Here is a 17657-nt window from a genome sequence, read left to right as displayed (position 1 = left end):
ACATACAATAAATAGCAGCTAGACTCAAAATCGGTTTACTGAATCAGATCAGGCAGAAATTGCGATTGGTTGCCAGAGGTTACAGTGTATCATTACCGCTCACTGACTGGTTGCTAGAGGTTCCAGAACACATTACGGCTCACTGATTAGTTGCTAGAGGTTACAGCACATTATTTCTGCTTGTTGATTGGTTGCTAGAGATTACTGTGGATATGACCTCTGGGGGCATGATATACATACATATATCAATGCCGTCGGCTGCCGCTATATGCATATGAATGCCAGGAATTGACATGTAAACACAGGGTCTGCAGGTGAGTCATCTGTACACAATAATAGGGCAGAGCTGGGAAGCATGATTACCAGCACTTCACACTGAGATATCAGGACACAGCACAGGACTAAAACTTCAAGGGATGAGGGAATTTAAAATAGGATAGTTGGCAAGTATGAGGCAGCTTCTTTGGGCCCCACAACAATGACAGGGCGCAGGGCAGCTGCCCCTTTTGCCCTGCCTTAAAAAACGGCCCTGGGAGGGGCAGAGACACAAACTACTGCAGGGAAATCTCCCCATTGTGGGAGGGGCAGAGACACAAACTACTGCAGGGAATCTCCCCGTTGTGGGAGGGGCAGAGACACAAACTACTGCAGGAAATCTCCCCGTTGTGGGAGGGGCAGAGACACAAACTACTGCAGGAAATCTCCCCGTTGTGGGAGGGGCAGAGACACAAACTACTGGAGGAAATCTCCCCATTGTGGGAGGGGCAGAGACACAAACTACTGTGGGAAATCTCCCCATTGTGGGAGGGGCAGAAACACAAACTACTGCAGGGAAATCTCCCCATTGTGGGAGGGGCAGAGACACAAACTACTGCAGGAAATCTCCCCATTGTGGGAGGGGCAGAGACACAAACTACTGGAGGAAATCTCCCCATTGTGGGAGGGGCAGAGACACAAACTACTGGAGGAAATCTCCCCATTGTGGGAGGGGCAGAGACACAAACTACTGCAGGAAATCTCCCCATTGTGGGTGGGGCAGAGACACAAACTACTACAGGGAAATCTCCCCGTTGTGGGAGGGGCAGAGACACAAACTACTGCAGGAAATCTCCCCGTTGTGGGAGGGGCAGAGACACAAACTACTGCAGGAAATCTCCCCGTTGTGGGAGGGGCAGAGACACAAACTACTGCAGGAAATCTCCCCGTTGTGGGAGGGGCAGAGACACAAACTACTGCAGGAAATCTCCCCGTTGTGGGAGGGGCAGAGACACAAACTACTGGAGGAAATCTCCCCATTGTGGGAGGGGCAGAGACACAAACTACTGGGGGAAATCTCCCCATTGTGGGAGGAGCAGAGACACAAACTACTGCAGGGAATCTCCCCATTGTGGGAGGGGCAGAGACACAAACTACTGGAGGAAATCTCCCCGTTGTGGGAGGGGCAGAGACACAAACTACTGCAGGAAATCTCCCCATTGTGGGAGGGGCAGAGACACAAACTACTGCAGGAAATCTCCCCGTTGTGGGAGGGGCAGAGACACAAACTACTGGAGGAAATCTCCCCATTGTGGGAGGGGCAGAGACACAAACTACTGCAGGAAATCTCCCCATTGTGGGAGGGGCAGAGACACAAACTACTGGAGGAAATCTCCCCATTGTGGGAGGGGCAGAGACACAAACTACTGGGGGAAATCTCCCCATTGTGGGAGGAGCAGAGACACAAACTACTGCAGGGAATCTCCCCATTGTGGGAGGGGCAGAGACACAAACTACTGGGGGAAATCTCCCCATTGTGGGAGGGGCAGAAACACAAACTACTGCAGGGAAATCTCCCCATTGTGGGAGGGGCAGAGACACAAACTACTGCAGGAAATCTCCCAATTGTGGGAGGGGCAGAGACACAAACTACTGGAGGAAATCTCCCCATTGTGGGAGGGGCAGAGACACAAACTACTGCAGGAAATCTCCCCATTGTGGGTGGGGCAGAGACACAAACTACTGCAGGGAAATCTCCCCATTGTGGGAGGGGCAGAGACACAAACTACTGCAGGAAATCTCCCCGTTGTGGGAGGGGCAGAGACACAAACTACTGCAGGAAATCTCCCCGTTGTGGGAGGGGCAGAGACACAAACTACTGCAGGAAATCTCCCCGTTGTGGGAGGGGCAGAGACACAAACTACTGCAGGAAATCTCCCCATTGTGGGTGGGGCAGAGACACAAACTACTGCAGGAAATCTCCCCATTGTGGGTGGGGCAGAGACACAAACTACTGCAGGGAATCTCCCCATTGTGGGAGGGGCAGAGACACAAACTACTGCAGGAAATCTCCCCATTGTGGGAGGGGCAGAGAGCATCAGGTGAATTATTTCATCCATCTCCCTCTATAACTGAAATATCAATTCTGGGTGGACTGACCCTTAAAGTAGAAACGATGTCAGATTTTTATACCAGCAGCACATTGTGACTCCTGAGCAGATATCTGGATGGACGTGGCGGATGACTTCATAGTTTAGCCGCCGTATCAGGTTTTGGTTTATTATTATGATTAGATTTCCCCATCTACAGATTGTTTGTTTGTCCGGTAGATGGGAATGTCAGGTACGGATCACTGGAGAAGGCGGGACATTATCCCGCGAATGGCGATACGGTGCTGGTTAGCGGTGGCCATTACCTCCGGTCACTTCCTGATATGTTGATGAACACAGTGCGGTCACTGAGCATAGAATGAAGGACGTTTATTACCCCACAAATGAGGAATGGAGGTCTCCGGAGAATATGACTGAAGATCAGAGAACAAACAACAGTGACAGCAATTAAAGGGGCACTCCAGCCTGGAACTCCTGATAAACTGACAAATGTGCCGTGTTCTCTGTACAACGCTGCGGTATATGTCAGAGCTACAGAGGGGAAAATAACGATCGTCTCCCCTGCAGATGGTGTAAATTTTGCCCACTTACATAGAAATGAAGGGTCTACAATTTCTATCAGAGGTGTATTTTATATGATGGAGACAGAAGATCAACCAAAAATCCAGAAAAAACACACAATACAAATGTTATAAATGGAGTTCAGTGAGTAAAATAAGTATTTGATCCCCTTAGTAGTCGGTGGAGAAACCCTTGTTGGTGATCACAGAGGTCAGTAGGGATGAGCTTCGTGTTCGACTCGAACATCGGCTGTTCGTCCGTTCGGCGAAGTCCAAACATTTTGGTCCGTTCGCGTCAAATTCGTGTGGCGCTTACGGCCCACAATGCACTGCGATGGCGCAGTGCATTGCTGGCTCATGATTGGCCAAGCATGCACTGTGACCCCGCATGCTTGGCCAATCGCAGCGCCAACAGCGAGGAGAGCCATGATTGGCCACAGGCAGGATGCCTGTGGCCAATCATAGCTCAGGCTGTGTAGTACACGCCCCACACTATATAAGGCCGCCATCGCGGCGGCCTCGTGTAGTGTGTTGGCGTCTGAAGCAGTGGGTGTTCTGTGTACCTTCAACACAGTACACACCGATCGTTTTCGGCCGATTTTCTATCTTGCTGCTGTTTTCTGGTTATTGTCTGTGCCCTGACCGCAGTATACACCGCTATATTCACCTCACCTATATAGCTAGTGATCTATCTTTTATAATAGAGCTTGCAGTCAGTAGTGTTAGGAGATAGTGCGTGCTGTCTGCGTGCTCTGTACCCAGTACACACCGCTATATCCACCTACATAGCTCTTCTCTATTTGAGCCCGATTGGCATCTGCAGGAGTTATTGGAAGTAGTGTGTGCCTCCAGCACAGCACAGTATACATCTGTATATACCCCTTTATCTCTGGTGTTCTATAAAAAAGGCATCTGCAGGAGTTAGTGGGTGTTGTGTGCCTCCAGCACAATATAAACTACCCAACTGTTGGTTTTCCCATCTCCCTTCAGGCCATTACCATGTCTGGAAGGCCAGCAAGGAGAGGCAGACAGGCGCGAGCCGATAAAAGAGGGCAAGCAGGCTCTGTGTCTAGAGACAACAGTGCTGGTCGTGGACGCGGTGCATTGTCATCAGCACGTGGCCATGGGACACGCTTGTCCTTCTTTTCGGCAGCTGGACATGTTGAACCGCAACATGCCAACGACTTGGTAGAGTGGATGACCAAGCCCTCTTCATCCTCCTCATCCTCTCTCACCCAGTCTCAGGGTAGTAGCAAAGCAGCTGCCAACGCATCGTCTTCCCTCCTCTCAATGTCATCATCAGTGACTCCTTCCCTAGACCCACCACGTCCTCCTGAGGAGTCTCCTGAACTCTTTGAGCACAGTGTTGGGTACATGCTCCAGGAGGATGCCCAGTGTTTTGTGGGCTCTGATGATGACACTCAGCTAGAGGAAGGCAGTAGCGTGAGCACAGAGAGAGAGGATGCTCAAGAAGGACAGCAATCTGGCAGTCATGTTCCACAAGCTGCAGCATACTGCCAGGTTTGCTACAGTGATGAAGAGGGAGGGGATGATGAGGGCACTGACTCCACGTGGGTGCCTGGAAGGAGAGAGGAGGAGGAGGAGGAGGCACATGTCCAACGAGGCAGGATGCCCTCCGGGGGCCAGCTTAGGGGCAGCACACCGACTGAATCACACCGCAGAGCTCCGCCTGTGCAGAGCGCTTCCTCTGCGCAGAGCGCTTCCTCTGCGCGTTATTCTAAAAGTTCTTTGGTGTGGGCCTTTTTTGAGACGAGTGCATCAGATCGCACCGCTGCTATTTGCAACACATGTCTCAAGCGTATCTCACGTGGCCAAAACATCAGCCGCTTGGGCACCACATGCTTGACCAGACATATGTTGACCTGCCATGCAGCTCGTTGGCAAGCGTACCTCAAAGACCCACACCAAAGAACAAAGCGGACCTCTCCTTGCTCCTCATCAGCTGGCATCTCCAACCCCACTAGACCTTCAGTCCTCTCTGAAACCTGCTCTGAGAGGAATGAAGGTGTAGAATTAGGTGTGTCACAGCCAAGTGCTTCCGGGAACTCTGCTAGCAGTACACCCACGTCCGATTATAGCAGGCAAATGTCCCTGCCCCAGCTGCTGGACCGTCGAAAGAAGTTCACTCCCAGCCATCCACATGGCCAGCGGTTGAATGCTAGCTTGGCTAAATTGCTAGCACTTCAACTGCTGCCTTTTCAGTTGGTAGACTCGGCCCCCTTCCGTGAGTTTGTACAATGTGCGGTTCCTCAGTGGCAGGTCCCCAAACGCCACTTTTTCTCACGGAAGGCGATTCCGGCTCTCTACCGGCATGTGGAAGGCAATGTCCTTGCCTCGCTGGACAGGGCGGTCAGCGGTAAGGTGCATATTACCGCTGACTCATGGTCCAGCAGGCATGGACAGGGACGTTACCTGTCTTTCACGGCCCATTGGGTCACTCTTCTGGCTGCTGGGAAGGATGCAGGACAAGGTGCAGTAGTGTTGGAGGTTGTTCCGCCACCACGCCTCCAAAATGCTACTATTGGTTGTGACACACCTCTCTCCTCCACCCCCTCCTCTTCTTCTTCCTCCATGGCCTCTTCCAGTGCTCTGTCCTCAGAACCAGCGGTGCTCCGTAGGCGTTCCAGGGGCTACGCAAGTACGCAGCAAAACGATGCCATGCCGTGCTTGCACTGGTTTGTTTGGTGGACAGGAGCCACACTGGGGCAGATGTTTTGTCAGCTCTGCAGGGGCAGGCCGAGAGGTGGTTGACGCCACGCCAGCTTAAGCCAGGAATGGTGGTTTGCGACAATGGCACCAACCTCCTCTCCGCCCTCCGACAGGGACAACTGGCCCATGTGCCCTGTGTAGCTCACGTCCTTAACCTGGTGGTGCAGCGGTTCTTGGGCAGGTACCCCGGCTTACAGGATGTCCTGAAGCAGGCCAGGAAAGTCTGTGTGCATTTCCGCCGATCATTTAATGCCTGTGCTCGGCTGGCTGAGCTCCAAAAGGAGTTGAACCTGCCCAAGAACCGCCTTATATGTGACATGCCCACCAGGTGGAACTCAACGTTGGCCATGCTGCAGCAGCTGCACACGCAGCAGAGGGCCATCAATGAGTACCTGTGCGACTACGGCACCAGGACAGGGTCAGGGGAGCTCGGTTTTTTCTCACCACGCCAGTGGGGCATGATCAGGGATGCATGCACTGTCCTGTCACCGTTTGAGGAGGCCACAAGGATGGTGAACAGTGACAGTGCATGCATCAGTGACACTGTACCTCTTGTCAACCTCTTGGAGCATACACTGCGTGGAATAATGGACAGGGCACTTGAGGCAGAACAGAGGCAGGAAGAGGAGGACTTCCTTGCCTCTCAAGGCCCCCTTTATCCAGACAGTGTTCCTGCTGTGCCACCCATCACACAGGAAGAGGATGAGGAGAAGGATGAGGAGGAGGAGGAGGAGGAGGAGGAGGATGATTGTGTCAGCATGGAGGTGGAGGCTGGCACTCAGCATCAGCAGCAGCAGTCTTGTAGGGATGATTTACAGTCCCAAGAAACCCGTGGACTTGTACGTGGCTGGGAGGAGGTAGCTGCGGATCATGTTGTCCTTAGTGACCCAGAGGACTCCGGACGGAATGCCTCAGCAAACCTACGCTGCATGGCCTCCCTGATCCTGCAAAGCCTGCGGAAGGATCCTCATATTCTTCGGATCAAGGAGAGGGACCATTACTGGCTGGCCACTCTCCTTGATCCACGGTACAAGGGTAAGGTTGCCGACCTTATCTTGCCGTTGCAGAGGGAGCAGAGGATGAGACATCTCCGGGAGGCCTTGCAGAAAGGTCTGTGCAACGCGTTCCCAGAGACTGGGAGGTTACAAACTCCTGGTCCTGGACAACGTGTTGCTGAGGCATCGGTCAGAAGGAGCGGTGGAGAAGGTGGCCGTCTGACTGATGCTTTCAGACAATTTTTTAGTCCGCAGCCCCAAGGTATGATCGGTTCCAGCACCCATCACCAGCGTCTGATTTACATGGTGCAGGAATACCTAGGGGCAAGGTCAGACTTGGACACCTTTCCCACCGAAAATCCTCTGGCTTACTGGGTCTTGAGGATGGATCACTGGCCAGAGCTTGCACAGTATGCAATAGAGCTACTGGCCTGTCCTGCATCCAGCGTTCTTTCGGAACGCACCTTCAGTGTTGCTGGTGGCTTTGTTACCGATCACAGGGTGCGCCTGTCCACCGACTTGGTTGATGGACTGACCTTCATCAAGATGAATCAGTCTTGGATCACCCACAGCTACCAAGCACCTGAAGCTGATGTAACCGAATAATTTTTTTTGAAATACCACATTCCTTCAAGACTGCCTATGCTGATGCTGAGTGACTGTCCTGTTATGTTGATTGTCTATCCTCTTCCTCCTCCGCTGATATGTTGGAAGAACATTTCTGGTTCTGGTTGATGCCATCAGCCCAATTTTTCTGCCCCTGTTTAACAGGGGCGTTTAAGTACAATTTTTGATGCAATGCTTTGCAGCAGGGCTAATTCCTGCAATAAAACAAGAGTATATGGCAGAGTTTGCAGTGTGGCCCAATTTTTCTGCCCCTGTTTAACAGGGACATGTAATTACAATTCTTGATATAATATTTCACAGGAGGGCCCCTTCCTGTGCCCACCCAGAGTAACTGTGAGGACTTATAGTGTTGTGGCACCAGCACCACAACCACCAAAGGTCAATTTTTCTACCACTGTTCAACAATGGCATGTAATTACAATTCTTGATATAATCGTTCACAGCAGGGCGCTCCAGCGCCCACCAAGAGTCACTTTGAGGGCTTACAATGTTGTGGCAACACCAACACCTTGTTCCGCCATTTCTGCAGAGCATATAGGGCAGGCTCCTACTTTCAAACATCCAACTTACAAACATCTCCTACTTGCAAACGGAAGGAGACAGCAGCAAGTGAGATGAAAAAAGATGGACGACAAAACAAATTATACAGGGGTAATAACCCTTCCCTATGTTTTCCAAAAAAATTCCATAAAAATAGTTTTTTTGACTGGAGCTACACTTTAAAAATGTACCAGTTGAAAATTACAAACAGATTCAACTTAACACAACAAACCTACACAGTCCCTGTCTTGTTTGCACCGCCTGTATACTGCTGTTCTGAGTATATAGGGCCTGGGGGCCACACGCATTTCCTTTTTTTAATATGGGTACGGGGTTCCCCTTAATATGTGTACAAGACCCAAATAGGCTGGTAATGGGCAGGGAGGGCTACCCATGCCATTTTTCTCAATGATTTTCAACCATATTGCAGGAACCAGATATAACATTAAAACCGCAAGCAGTTTTAAATGACGTTATTTCCGTTTAATGTCATTTTGTGCAGGGACTGTTCTAAACACGGGAAACACGTGGCACTTCACAGGCATACTACAGACACCCCCCAGGCACCATATTTAAAGGAATATTTCACTTTTTTTTTTCACTTTAATCGTCATTAAAATCAGTGCTCCCGCCAAAACGGCCATTTTTAAAAACATTTTAGGCATTGACCCATGTCCACTGGGGCAGGAGCCAGGTCCCCAAACCCTTTTTAGGACAACATCTTGCATATTAGCCGTTAAAATTAACACTTTTCATTTCGAACGTTCGAGTCCCATAGACTTCAATGGGGTTCTAACGTTCGTTCGAATTTGGGGTCCGTTCGAAAGTTCTGGTGCGAACCGAACCGGGGGGGGGGTGTTCGGCTCATCCCTAGAGGTCAGACGTTTCTTGTAGGTGGTGATGAGGTTCTCACATCTCAGGAGGGATTTTCTCCTCTCTTCTCTACAGATCTTCTCTAAATCCTGAAGGTTTCTTGGCAACTCGAAGTTTCAGCTCCTCCATACATTTTCTATGGGATTAAGGTCTGGAGACTGGCCAGGCCACTCCATGGCTTTAATGTGCTTCTTCTTGAGCCACTCCTTTGTTGCGTTGGCGGTATGTTTTGGGTCATTGTCATGCTGGAAGACCCATCTATGACCCATCTTCAGTGTTCTGGATGAGGGAAGAAGGTTCTCCTCCAAGATCTTACAATACATGGAACTGTCAATTGGCCCCTCAATGCGGCAAAGTCGGCCTGGACCTTTATCAGAGAAACAGCCCCAAAGCATCATGTTCCCCCCTCCCTGTGTGACTGTAGGGATGGTGTTCATGTTCCCACCTCTGTGTGTGACTGTAGGGATGGTGTTCATGTTCCCACCTCCGTGTGTGACTGTAGGGATGGTGTTCATGTTCCCACCTCCGTGTGTGACTGTAGGGATGGTGTTCATGTTCCCCCCTCCGTGTGTGACTGTAGGGATGGTGTTCATGTTCCCCCCTCCGTGTGTGACTGTAGGGATGGTGTTCATGTTCCCACCTCTGTGTGTGACTGTAGGGATGGTGTTCATGTTCCCCCCTCTGTGTGTGACTGTGGGGATGGTGATCTTGGGGTCATAGTCAGCATTTTTCTTCCTCCAAACAGCGAGTCAAGTTAATTCCAAAGAGCTGAATTTTGGTCTCATCTGACCACAGAATTTTCTCCCAATCCTTCTCTGAATCATTTAGATCTTCATTGGCAAACTTCAGACGGACCTGTACATGTGTCTTCTGTTGCGGGTGCTGCAGGATTTCAGTCCATGGCGGTGTATTGTGTCACCAATGGTGTGTTTGGTGACTTTGGTCCCAACTGCCTTGAGATCCTTCACAAGCTCCTCCCTGTGTAGTTCTGGGCGGATCCCTCACTTTTCTCATGACCATCCTCACCCCATGAGGGGAAATCTTGCATGGAGCTCCAGACTGAGGACAATTGATGATTATTTTGTATTTCTTCTATTTGCGAAAATAATCGCTCCAACACTCGTCTCCTCTCACCAAGCTTCTTGCTGATGGTCTTGTAGCCCATTCCAGCCTTGTGCAGGTCTCCAATCTTCTCCCCGACCTCCTCTGACAGATCTTTGCTCTTCCCCATGATGGTGAGGATTGGAGGGAAGGGATTCTGTGGACAGGAGTCTTCTATAGGAGTTGTCGTTAGGAGAACCTTCTTACATTGACAGGACTGATCTGTGTACCACATGAGCACCTACTGGAGCCAGTCTGTGGGGGGAGGGGTATTGTTGGTTGGTAGGGGAGCAAATACTTATTTTACTCCATTTATAACATTTGTATTGTGTGTTTTTCTGGATGTTTGGTTGATCTTCTGTCTCCATCATATAAAATACATAAGAATTATAGACCCTTCATTTCTATGTAAGGGGGCAAATTTAAAGATTTCCCCTCTGTATATAGTACATATCCGGCCTTTCTTCAGCCAAGCTGTGAAGGAGAGCCGAGAAAATACCTGAAAATGAGCCGAGTGCTCCACCTACTGGCTGCCAACGAGAATACAGAACAATCACACCTACCGGCAAGAATTCTATTCAAAGGCGTGTAATAAAATCCATACAAACACACGACATTCACTTCAGTTTAATATTTATTCCATCGCTAATCTACACTCAACATTTACTTTGACTCAAAGCACTTAGATGGTGTCCTGGTCAGGATTAGAACCGAGGACCCCGGTGCTGCAAGGCTCACCGCCAAGCCTCTGTGCTGCCCCATCTTAATGAGGAACTTCACCTCCAAAGGGAAGAGAGAAAAGGAGAGAAAGAAGGAAAGAGATAAAAAGTACGGGGGTATTACCCCCTGTCATACCCCCCCCACTCCTCTCCTGTACATACTACCCCCTGTCATACCCCCCCACTCCTCTCCTGTACATACTACCTCCTTTCATACCCCCCCCCCACTCCTCTCCTGTACATACTACCCCCTATCATACCCCCCCACTCCTCTCCTGAACATAATACCCCCTGTCATACCCCCCCCCCCCCCCCACACACACACTCTCCTTTCCTATCATACCCCTGATCGAGGAAATGGAATAGACATTTGTTTATCAAACAATTAGTTCTGATTATATCTGATTACGTAGAGATACTTTTTACAGATATTTAGTCTCCGGATGGATGTAGAAGCTTTTCTTGTGTTTCTGGGCAAATTCCATTCACACCTCCAGCTGTGAAAAGGCATTTCCCAGAGAACTCTGGAAGTGACGTATAGGGGTATAGGAAGTGGTGTATAGAAAGTTATTTATAGGTGTATAGGAAGTCATGTATAGGGGTATAGGAAGTGATGTATAGCTTTATAGGAAGTGACGTATAGGTGTATAGGAAGTGATGTATAGGTTTATAGGAAATGATGTATATGAAGTGACGTATAGGAAGTGATGTATAGGGGTATAGGAAGTGACGTATAGGGGTATAGGAAGTGATGTATAGGGGTATAGGAAGTGACATATAGGTATATAGGAAGTGATGTATAGGAAATGATGTCTAGGTGTATAGGTAGTGATGTATAGGTTTATAGGAAGTGATGTATAGGGGTATAGGAAGTGACGTATAGGGGTATAGGAAGTGAAGTATAGGGGTATAGGAAGTGATGTATATGGGTATAGGAAGTGACATATAGGTATATAGGAAGTGATGTATAGGAAATGATGTCTAGGTGTATAGGTAGTGATGTATAGGTTTATAGGAAGTGATGTATAGGTGTATAGGAAGTGATGCCTAGGTTTTTAGGAAGTGATGTATAGGATTTTAGGAAGTGATGTATAGGTTTTTAGGAAGTGTTGTATAGGTGTATAGGAGGTGATGTATAGTATATAGGAAGTGACGTATAGGGTTATAGGAAGTAACGTATAGGTATATAGGAAGTTATGTATAGGTGTATAGGAAGTGACGTATAGGGGTATAGGAAGTGACGTATAGGGGTATAGGGAGTGACTATAGGTATATAGGAAGTGACGTATAGGTGTATAGGAAGTGATGTATGGGTGTATAGGAAGTGACGTATAGGGGTATAGGAAGTGACGTATAGGTATATAGGAAGTGATGTATAGGGGTATAGGAAGTGATGTATAGGGGTATAGGAAGTGATGTATATGGGTATAGGAAGTGACGTATAGGTATATAGGAAGTGACATATAGGGGTATAGGAAGTGACGTATAGGTATATAGGAAGTGACGCATTGGTGTATAGGAAGTGATGTGTAGGGGGTATAGGAAGTGATGTATAGGGGTATAGGAAGTGACGCATAGGGGTATAGGAAGTGACGTATAGGTATATAGGAAGTGACGTATAGGGGTATAGGAAGTGATGTATAGGTATATAGGAAGTGACGTATAGGGGTATAGGAAGTGATGTATAGGTATATAGGAAGTGACGTATAGGGGTATAGGAAGTGATGTATAGGTATATAGGAAGTGACGTATAGGGGTATAGGAAGTGATGTATAGGGGTATAGGAAGTGATGTATAGGTATATAGGAAGTGATGTATAGGGGTATAGGAAGTGACGTATAGGTATATAGGAAGTGATGTATAGGGGTATAGGAAGTGACGTATAGGGGTATAGGAAGTGACGCATAGGGGTATAGGAAGTGACGTATAGGTATATAGGAAGTGACGTATAGGGGTATAGGAAGTGATGTATAGGTATATAGGAAGTGACGTATAGGGGTATAGGAAGTGATGTATAGGTATATAGGAAGTGACGTATAGGGGTATAGGAAGTGATGTATAGGTATATAGGAAGTGACGTATAGGGGTATAGGAAGTGACGTATAGGGGTATAGGAAGTGATGTATAGGTATATAGGAAGTGATGTATAGGTATATAGGAAGTGACGTATAGGGGTATAGGAAGTGATGTATAGGTATATAGGAAGTGACGTATAGGGGTATAGGAAGTGACGTATAGGGGTATAGGAAGTGATGTATAGGTATATAGGAAGTGATGTATAGGTGTATAGGAAGTGATGTATAGGGGTATAGGAAGTGACGTATAGGGGTATAGGAAGTGATGTATAGGTATATAGGAAGTGACGTATAGGGGTATAGGAAGTGATGTATAGGTATATAGGAAGTGACGTATAGGGGTATAGGAAGTGATGTATAGGTATATAGGAAGTGACGTATAGGGGTATAGGAAGTGATGTATAGGTATATAGGAAGTGACGTATAGGGGTATAGGAAGTGATGTATAGGTATATAGGAAGTGACGTATAGGGGTATAGGAAGTGACGTATAGGTATATAGGAAGTGACGTATAGGGGTATAGGAAGTGACGTATAGGTATATAGGAAGTGATGTATAGGGGTATAGGAAGTGATGTATAGGTATATAGGAAGTGACGTATAGGGGTATAGGAAGTGAAGTATAGGTATATAGGAAGTGACGTATAGGGGTATAGGAAGTGACGTATAGGTATATAGGAAGTGACGCATAGGGGTATAGGAAGTGACGTATAGGTATATAGGAAGTGACGTATAGGGGTATAGGAAGTGATGTATAGGTATATAGGAAGTGACGTATAGGGGTATAGGAAGTGATGTATAGGTATATAGGAAGTGACGTATAGGGGTATAGGAAGTGATGTATAGGTATATAGGAAGTGACGTATAGGGGTATAGGAAGTGACGTATAGGGGTATAGGAAGTGATGTATAGGTATATAGGAAGTGATGTATAGGTATATAGGAAGTGACGTATAGGGGTATAGGAAGTGATGTATAGGTATATAGGAAGTGACGTATAGGGGTATAGGAAGTGACGTATAGGGGTATAGGAAGTGATGTATAGGTATATAGGAAGTGATGTATAGGTGTATAGGAAGTGATGTATAGGGGTATAGGAAGTGACGTATAGGGGTATAGGAAGTGACGTATAGGGGTATAGGAAGTGATGTATAGGTATATAGGAAGTGATGTATAGGGGTATAGGAAGTGATGTATAGGGGTATAGGAAGTGATGTATAGGTATATAGGAAGTGATGTATAGGGGTATAGGAAGTGACGTATAGGGGTATAGGAAGTGATGTATAGGTATATAGGAAGTGATGTATAGGGGTATAGGAAGTGACGTATAGGTATATAGGAAGTGACGTATAGGGGGTATAGGAAGTGATGTATAGGTATATAGGAAGTGACGTATAGGGGTATAGGAAGTGATGTATAGGTATATAGGAAGTGACGTATAGGGGTATAGGAAGTGATGTATAGGTATATAGGAAGTGACGTATAGGGTATAGGAAGTGATGTATAGGTATATAGGAAGTGACGTATAGGGGTATAGGAAGTGACGTATAGGGGTATAGGAAGTGATGTATAGGTATATAGGAAGTGATGTATAGGTATATAGGAAGTGATGTATAGGTATATAGGAAGTGATGTATAGGGGTATAGGAAGTGACGTATAGGTATATAGGAAGTGACGTATAGGGGGTATAGGAAGTGATGTATAGGTATATAGGAAGTGACGTATAGGGGTATAGGAAGTGATGTATAGGTATATAGGAAGTGACGTATAGGGGTATAGGAAGTGATGTATAGGTATATAGGAAGTGACGTATAGGGGTATAGGAAGTGATGTATAGGTATATAGGAAGTGACTATAGGGGTATAGGAAGTGACGTATAGGGGTATAGGAAGTGATGTATAGGTATATAGGAAGTGACGTATAGGGGTATAGGAAGTGATGTATAGGTATATAGGAAGTGACGTATAGGGGTATAGGAAGTGATGTATAGGTATATAGGAAGTGACGTATAGGGGTATAGGAAGTGATGTATAGGTATATAGGAAGTGACGTATAGGGGTATAGGAAGTGACGTATAGGGGTATAGGAAGTGATGTATAGGTATATAGGAAGTGATGTATAGGTATATAGGAAGTGACGTATAGGGGTATAGGAAGTGATGTATAGGTATATAGGAAGTGACGTATAGGGGTATAGGAAGTGACGTATAGGGGTATAGGAAGTGATGTATAGGTATATAGGAAGTGATGTATAGGTGTATAGGAAGTGATGTATAGGGGTATAGGAAGTGACGTATAGGTATATAGGAAGTGACGTATAGGGGTATCGGAAGTGATGTATAGGTATATAGGAAGTGACGTATAGGGGTATAGGAAGTGATGTATAGGTATATAGGAAGTGACGTATAGGGGTATAGGAAGTGACGTATAGGGGTATAGGAAGTGATGTATAGGTATATAGGAAGTGATGTATAGGTATATAGGAAGTGACGTATAGGGGTATAGGAAGTAATGTATAGGTATATAGGAAGTGACGTATAGGGGTATAGGAAGTGACGTATAGGGGTATAGGAAGTGATGTATAGGTATATAGGAAGTGATGTATAGGTGTATAGGAAGTGATGTATAGGGGTATAGGAAGTGACGTATAGGGGTATAGGAAGTGACGTATAGGGGTATAGGAAGTGATGTATAGGTATATAGGAAGTGATGTATAGGGGTATAGGAAGTGATGTATAGGGGTATAGGAAGTGATGTATAGGTATATAGGAAGTGATGTATAGGGGTATAGGAAGTGATGTATAGGGGTATAGGAAGTGACGTATAGGGGTATAGGAAGTGACGTATAGGGGTATAGGAAGTGACGTATAGGTATATAGGAAGTGACGTATAGGGGTATAGGAAGTGACGTATAGGGGTATAGGAAGTGACGTATAGGGGTATAGGAAGTGATGTATAGGTATATAGGAAGTGATGTATAGGGGTATAGGAAGTGATGTATAGGGGTATAGGAAGTGACGTATAGGGGTATAGGAAGTGACGTATAGGGGTATAGGAAGTGACGTATAGGTATATAGGAAGTGACGTATAGGGGTATAGGAAGTGACGTATAGGGGTATAGGAAGTGACGTATAGGGGTATAGGAAGTGACGTATAGGTATATAGGAAGTGACGTATAGGGGTATAGAAAGTGACGTATAGGGGTATAGGAAGTGACGTATAGGTATATAGGAAGTGACGTATAGGGGTATAGGAAGTGATGTATAGGTATATAGGAAGTGACGTATAGGGGTATAGGAAGTGATGTATAGGTATATAGGAAGTGACTATAGGGGTATAGGAAGTGACGTATAGGGGTATAGGAAGTGATGTATAGGTATATAGGAAGTGACGTATAGGGGTATAGGAAGTGATGTATAGGTATATAGGAAGTGACGTATAGGGGTATAGGAAGTGATGTATAGGTATATAGGAAGTGACGTATAGGGGTATAGGAAGTGATGTATAGGTATATAGGAAGTGACGTATAGGGGTATAGGAAGTGACGTATAGGGGTATAGGAAGTGATGTATAGGTATATAGGAAGTGATGTATAGGTATATAGGAAGTGACGTATAGGGGTATAGGAAGTGATGTATAGGTATATAGGAAGTGACGTATAGGGGTATAGGAAGTGACGTATAGGGGTATAGGAAGTGATGTATAGGTATATAGGAAGTGATGTATAGGTGTATAGGAAGTGATGTATAGGGGTATAGGAAGTGACGTATAGGTATATAGGAAGTGACGTATAGGGGTATCGGAAGTGATGTATAGGTATATAGGAAGTGACGTATAGGGGTATAGGAAGTGATGTATAGGTATATAGGAAGTGACGTATAGGGGTATAGGAAGTGACGTATAGGGGTATAGGAAGTGATGTATAGGTATATAGGAAGTGATGTATAGGTATATAGGAAGTGACGTATAGGGGTATAGGAAGTGATGTATAGGTATATAGGAAGTGACGTATAGGGGTATAGGAAGTGACGTATAGGGGTATAGGAAGTGATGTATAGGTATATAGGAAGTGATGTATAGGTGTATAGGAAGTGATGTATAGGGGTATAGGAAGTGACGTATAGGGGTATAGGAAGTGACGTATAGGGGTATAGGAAGTGATGTATAGGTATATAGGAAGTGATGTATAGGGGTATAGGAAGTGATGTATAGGGGTATAGGAAGTGATGTATAGGTATATAGGAAGTGATGTATAGGGGTATAGGAAGTGATGTATAGGGGTATAGGAAGTGACGTATAGGGGTATAGGAAGTGACGTATAGGGGTATAGGAAGTGACGTATAGGTATATAGGAAGTGACGTATAGGGGTATAGGAAGTGACGTATAGGGGTATAGGAAGTGACGTATAGGGGTATAGGAAGTGACGTATAGGTATATAGGAAGTGACGTATAGGGGTATAGAAAGTGACGTATAGGGGTATAGGAAGTGACGTATAGGTATATAGGAAGTGACGTATAGGGGTATAGGAAGTGATGTATAGGTATATAGGAAGTGACGTATAGGGGTATAGGAAGTGATGTATAGGGGTATAGGAAGTGATGTATAGGTATATAGGAACTGATGTATAGGTATATAGGAAGTGACGTATAGGTGCTAAGTGACCATCTGTTTATCAATGTAAATAACCGACAAATTGATTAGGACTTCAAAGAGGCTCACAAGGTACCCCCCTCCCCCCCCTGTAGAAAGTATAAATGTACTGAGGCCTCAGTCAGAACAATTATATTGAATGTATAGCATGTACTGTATTGTTCTCCCTGCTTGTGGTTGGGAAGTCTCATCGCCGTGTGTGACGGGGAATTGTGTCCCCCGAGTACACCTCAGAGGAGGATCTGTGTGATCCCATTGTGAACCCTTCCTGGTCTGCCAAGGATTATATGATATATAACTTTGTAGGAGGGGCGGTCCGTCCCCTGAAGAGCCGGAACAGAGGCACACAGGGGTTTATACCTCTAGAAGGGAAGCTGGCCCCTAAGTTGTGGAATGAATGTAAAAAAATACTATCCAAGTA

This window comes from Lithobates pipiens, unplaced genomic scaffold (genome assembly GCF_037356315.1).
Source record: "Lithobates pipiens isolate NorthernLeopardFrog02 unplaced genomic scaffold, aLitPip1_a1.2 Scaffold_3, whole genome shotgun sequence".
Lineage (NCBI taxonomy): Eukaryota > Metazoa > Chordata > Amphibia > Anura > Ranidae > Lithobates > Lithobates pipiens.
The sequence above is the reverse complement of the archived record's forward strand: the minus strand, read 5'-3'. Positions refer to the sequence as shown.